The sequence below is a fragment of the Amia ocellicauda genome, chromosome 8 (assembly GCF_036373705.1).
Source record: "Amia ocellicauda isolate fAmiCal2 chromosome 8, fAmiCal2.hap1, whole genome shotgun sequence".
Taxonomy (NCBI): domain Eukaryota; kingdom Metazoa; phylum Chordata; class Actinopteri; order Amiiformes; family Amiidae; genus Amia; species Amia ocellicauda.
The window spans coordinates 39,873,006-39,879,327 of NC_089857.1; positions in this window are offsets into that span (position 1 = coordinate 39,873,006).

A 6,322-nucleotide genomic window follows, 5' to 3' on the forward strand; every position below is an offset into this window, starting at 1 on the left:
ATTTCCCTGCAGGATTGCTCTGCTCTTATTGCTCCTCTGAATATCACAAGGCTTTTCCAATGAATCCCTTTTTCAAGACTGCTAAGCCATTGAAGTTCGGAAGATGAGGGTATTTAAAATGTAGAACGGTATGCTTTGTCTCATGAATCAGGAACGACATTATCTTTATCCACACAAATTGGAAGACACTTCACAGCTGATACAAGATGTAGTGACCACTTCCAGTGATTCTTTGATGCCATTTGAATCTCTCTTACAATGGCTGAGGGTACTTGGCAATTACTCACAAAGAGTCTGCTGTGTTTAATACTTTTTTTGTCCCGTCCCCCTTCCCTCCCAATGTGAGAATGTTTTTTGTTACCAGGCAACGAGTCTAACAATGATGCAGGTGCTTGCATTGACAGATGTTTCCTTGCTGACTGGTGAATACTTGTTTTTGTTAGTGCTGCTTTTGGTGTGAGACTTGCTCAATAAAAGCAGCTGGGGGTCATTTTTTTGCCTGAACTGCTGGTTTACAGATTTATTTCTTCATGTTCTTGAGTTAGAACAATATTTCTTGAAAATAGCGATGAGTAACTAAAGTAGCTATTTAAAAAAAAAAAAAGTGTTTATAGTTACAAATTAAATGGAAAGAAATGTGAAATTTGGTTTATTAGCTGTCTGGGCATCTCTTGTGAGGGTCTGTTTAAGGACTCACAGAGACTGATGAAAAGGAGTTGATGTATCACCAGAACACAATTTGAAACCGCTATCAAAGCCGTTTTGAATTGTGACTGTCCAAATAGCAGGAAAAGTCCTACAACGCTGGTAAATGTCTTATCACCTACGTTCAGCCTCACATTGTGTGCCATTGATTTTGTGAGGCACGTTTTGTTTCCTTTGCTTTCCCGGCCCCGGCTGAGATTCCTTTGTGTCTCGACTATAACCTTGCTTTTGTAATGAGAATTCCCTTGGGAAGCAAAGTGGGGAAACCTATTGCCAACGCTCACTGGGACAAGAAATCAAAACACTATTTAGCAGCAATATAATTATAGCCTTTAATCTAATACTGTTTCTGCCTAATCATGTCATAAATACTGTTTATGTAACTGAGCTTTATAGTTGAGTATTTCAATTATTTTGTGGTTGACTTTGTTATTTTAGCTTTAAGGCCGTATTATTCACAAATATCTACCAGTTCCATCTGTCAAATTTTTAGCTGCTGACTTTTCCTGCTATGGGGTACCAAATTGGTATGGCCTGTGAAGACTCTGCCAAAGTATCTACCCCATAATCAAGAAAGAAAAATAAATGAATAACACAATGCACCCATCATTCCAGCAGATGCGACCAAAGCACACCATCATGTCGCTGGGTTCTTCTAGTTCCTCAAAGACATCGACCCCACGTCCCGAAGCTCAATGTCAAACACGCTCTTCCTGCTGCAGACCACACCAGTGGAGGGAGCTGCTCTTGGTCAGGTGACGTTGGGAATGACTTCACTCCTCTTTTGATCTTCTGATGACACTCACTGACATGGGACACCAGTCTGTATTCACACTGCTCTGTCGTTGACTTCAGAATTCAATGTAATAATAACATTATACCATTCAGATGTAATAATAAAACATTTAAATAATTTCAACACCAAAATCGGACCTCCTAACGTGCCCAGGGGATTTTTTTATCACAGCACCACCTACTGGGTATTCCGTTCCAGTCCCAAGGTTTCCCAGAAACAAAGAATGCTATCAGAATAAGATCATTAGTTTGCTAAGTCTTGGCTTCAAGCGCAGCATGATGTAATGGTTTACTTTCTGGCTAATGTCAGGCTCCGACCCTGCCTTTGTGACCAGCATTCACATCACCTTAATTTATGTGTGTATCAGCCAACACAAGTGTGGATCAGCCCTCCGCGCTGCAGCTAAACTAGAGCTTCACTAAGTAAAGTGTCTGCAGGCCTTCAGGCTGCGGCGCAGAAGAGTCTCTGTAGTAAAGCGTTGCACAGCAGATAGCTATTTATACACATCACCCACACATCAGCACTGCTGCCGCTTTCTCCCCAGCTCTGCCTTTCAAATTGCTCTCTCTGCACAATGGCATTCTCCTACACATTGGGTAGACTTATATGATGGCTGCTTCATTATCAAATCATCTCTGCTGTAATTCCTGTATATTTGGTTGCTGATATGAACATTGTATACTTAGATTTTCTTCTAATTATACAGGCATGCCTCTCTAAATGAGTAAGTTCTGACAGTGCATCGAACAAGAAAAGCTTGACAGTGTCACCCTCTCACTGCCAGAGCTCTCGTGCATATCGAAAGACTGTACACAAATAAGTCAGGCAGTGCTTTTTTAGTAAAATGGTTAAGCAATTTGTCCTGGCTGGGGGTGCCTGTCTGTGTGGAGTTTGCATGTTCTCCCCTTGTCCACATGGGTTTTCTCCGGGAACTCCGGTTTCCTCCCACTGTCCAAAGACATGCTGGTTAGGTTAATTGGCCTCTCTAAATTACCCTGTCTGTATGTGTGTGTGTGTGTGTTGCCCAGCGATGGACTGGCATCCCGTCCTGCGTGTATTCCTGCCTCGCACCCTATGCCTGCTGGGATCGGCTCCAGCTTCCCCGTGACCCTTGCCAGGATAAGCGGTTTCGAAAAATGGGTGGATGGATGCATGGGTTAAGCAATTTGTCAATGTATAAAGCGCCGAGCCTCGGCTGGAAAAAGCACGGCATTAGAAATGTTTAAAAGTCTTAAATTGCTCTCCCAGTAGATGGCATCTTACAACACTGAAGTTATTTTAAGCACATTGTGGAGCTTCTTTTGGGGTGATTTAAAAATATGCAAATTCACTTGTCTAAACTACTGCGTCAAAGTGTCATGCAACACGGCACACGGACGTTCAGAGCCGGCGCTAACACTGCCCCTCACTGACATTGGAGGTGTTTGTATCAGTAATACCAATCTCCTGTGGGAGCCAGAGAGCTGAAAGTCAGTGTCCGTGTTTGTTATATGATTCATGTGCCAAGCGCTGTGGAGGTACTGCGGTTCAGACTTCACAGCTTGAGAAAACGAAGTCGTACACAAGAACACAGATTTTAAAATCGTATCAAAATGCCTGATGACCTGAGGGTCCAATTTAAAATTGTGTGGAAAAGGTACCATACAACATGGCATTTCATTTTGAAATAATGTATACAACTGTATAAGACCCCAAGTTTAAACTGCATGCTCTTGTAAACAGGGTTACTTCATATTAGAGACAAACCTGTGTGGTACATCAGTTTCGAGGCCTGTACAGAAGACAGTTGTGCTGGCGGTTGTTTTCTGGGGATCGCTAAACGCTTTGATTTATTTTTTATTTAACCAATTTGGGTCTGTATTTTCTTTCGCAATCTGGAGCCAAATTTTGAGTGTTTGTAAACCAGTCAAGGAATTGGAGTTTATATATATATATATGTATATAATATTTTTTTCACCAGTTTTCCATTGCTAAGTACGACTGGAGGAATTCTGAGTTGCCATGTTCACTGTCATAAATCATAAATCAATACCTGTCGTAATCAGTATAATCAAGCACATTTAGATTTTTATAAAATTAAAGCAAACCTGGACAGTCTGTTCTCACTCTTCAAACCCACTGCTATCATCTCAAAGTCTGATTTAATTAAGGTCTGTCACACTAGTGTAAAACTAAGGGTTTGACCACGCAAAACATTAAAATCAGCAGGAAATAAGCTTTGGAAGAACGCTGTGAGCCTGGACGAACTCACACAAAGCAACACATACCTTCCAAGAAGATATGACCTAATATTGCACTTAATAAATATATGCCGTCTTTGGAAAACTCATTAACTTCAGTTAATTGCAGTCCTTGTGCATGATTTTAACCATTTCTGAAAAGAGATCCCATGTCTTAAATATCACGTCAACAACTCAATACTCTGAGTGACCAAATGTCTGCATAGCTTTTATATGTGATCGAGTGAATTCCTGTGAATGATGAGGTTACTTTGAAAAATAAATAGGAATAAATGTCCCTGTTGTAAGCTGTTCAGCTCTAATTGAAACTACTGTATGCATTTAACTTCATGACTCTTGTCCCAGTGGTCCAATTCAATGTAAATATCAGAAACAGATATTTCAAACTGACCCATACATGCCTACGTCTCATGTTTCATTACACCATTTTTCTTTCTTTTTTTTCATAATTGTGAAATGATGGATATCAAAATGTCTAGATATTACAGTTAGTCATTTTTTTAGGTGAAGACAAACAGAAAAGCCATGAGTGAAGTTAGTGGGCTCTTGAAAATGTCCGCTATGTCAATCTAATCTCTCGAGGTATTTCCTGATAGAATACTCTGTAGGTAGACCTTTAGTTTAGCAGGAAGAAAAATGAAAATACACCTGAGATAAATCAGCATTACATTGTCTATATAAAGTTTGTCTTTGTACTTCTCCAAAATCCCTTAGAAGCCAAATAAAACTGAATTCCTCAACATTTCCTCACTGCATACCCAACTGTACATATAATTAAATATAGTGCTACTCTCCTCTCAGTCTGCAGTGTCATGTGTTAGGAATAGGGGGAAGCGATGAAGGCTGACACGTGTCTCCCAAGCTGATGTGTGAAAAGAAACTTTGACCAAATTGTAAATTCCCCAGTAAACCCATAATGATAATGGTAATAGTGATAATAATACAAAAATTAAACCCACACTCATACATGTCCCCCCAAGCACAGATGGAATGTATCTCTTCGGTTTAGGAACTGGTTTTGTTACCATGCAGCTTTGCTTTTTCAGGACTATGACCTGCTGAGGGGAATTGGGCTCAGTTCATCATACAAAGTGATGGGAGACAGCAGGATCTAATAGGATTCACAATTTTCAGTCCTGTGGGCATACCTTTTAACTGTGCTGATTTGACCCACAGTGTACAGTTTGAGTATCTGGTGTTGAGATGTTGCTACAGCTGCAGCACCGTTTAAAAATATTGACTTTGTGTTTCTATGCTCAAGGAATTTCTTCCAACAGCGGCTTAAATACATTGAAAGATGATTGAAAACAACAACAATCCCACTTTTAATCACAAAGGGATCCGATTCAGATTTTTGAAATCCTAAAGGGGGAGAATATCCCTGAGTATTATTTTGTTATCTTTGAAGGTCCAGAGTTCACACTAAATTAAGATTAGTTTAGTTTAATACTTCGAGGGTAGTTTATTCAATTGTCTTCCATGATTTTTTCATTTTTGTCTCAACCTTGATCCTGTTATTGGATGCTATTATTGGAAGAGACTATAACCTAGCTCGAATGGTCATGCCATTGAAAATAAAATTTTATGATAAAATATGTTATTTCCACATTATGTTTTCAGATGCAGGAGAAAAATAAAACACAGAATTACAAGGCCAATCGGCTACATGAATTGATGCCACTGCTCATACAACACCTGATTTTAGGTTTATCTTCCAAACTAAATCATGACTTTTCTTTCTTTCTCCCATTGACTAACATTTTTCTGCCACTGCCAAGTAATAAGGTAGGAACACCCGAGGAGTTTTGATGTGCAGTGAAGACATGTCTGTCCAGGTCTTGATAAGCACCTGCTTGCCACATCAATCTGTCATGTGATCTCACTGTTTACAGGCAGAGACGGGTGAGTTGGCTGGCAAATATGAAAATAAGGAAAATAAGCAATAAGTTCTAATGTCTAAACATTCAGTCCTGTCTGATTTGTCAGCTGATCTTCATTCACCTAGTGGTGAAATATGAATCATAACTTCCTGTAATCAAGAGAGACATTCACAAAGTGCCAGATAATTGAATGACAAGTAGATGTGTCTTATCAGGTGGAGAGGTGTCTCATAGTGTAAATTGGCCTTTAGCAACGCTGATGATTTGTTTTAACAATAATAACAGAAAAAGTGTTTTTTTTTTTTTTTTTTTTTTACTTTACTAAAATAAGATAATCTGTGGATGAGAAAAAATAAATGTTTTTATCTCTTTGTCTGAATATAATTTTCTTACAAGAGAGATTGCTGAGCTTTTAAAGACTCTGCTTTGAAATGTTATGCACATTTGGTGGTCCTTTCAAACCATTTGAAAGCATGCATTTATACATCTAAATCTGAGGTCTATCAAGTCTGCAAATTGCTGACTATTATATCAAAATCTCCGTGATTTCTGTAAATAATAGGTTAAACATGTTTCTTTATAAAAAGACATCTTCTGCTGGTAAAAGAAGCTTAAATAAATTTGGAACAGTCAAATGTATAGTTAATAACTTAAATATAGCACAGTTAACCATTATAGTTTTCTCTAATCACTTGATTGTT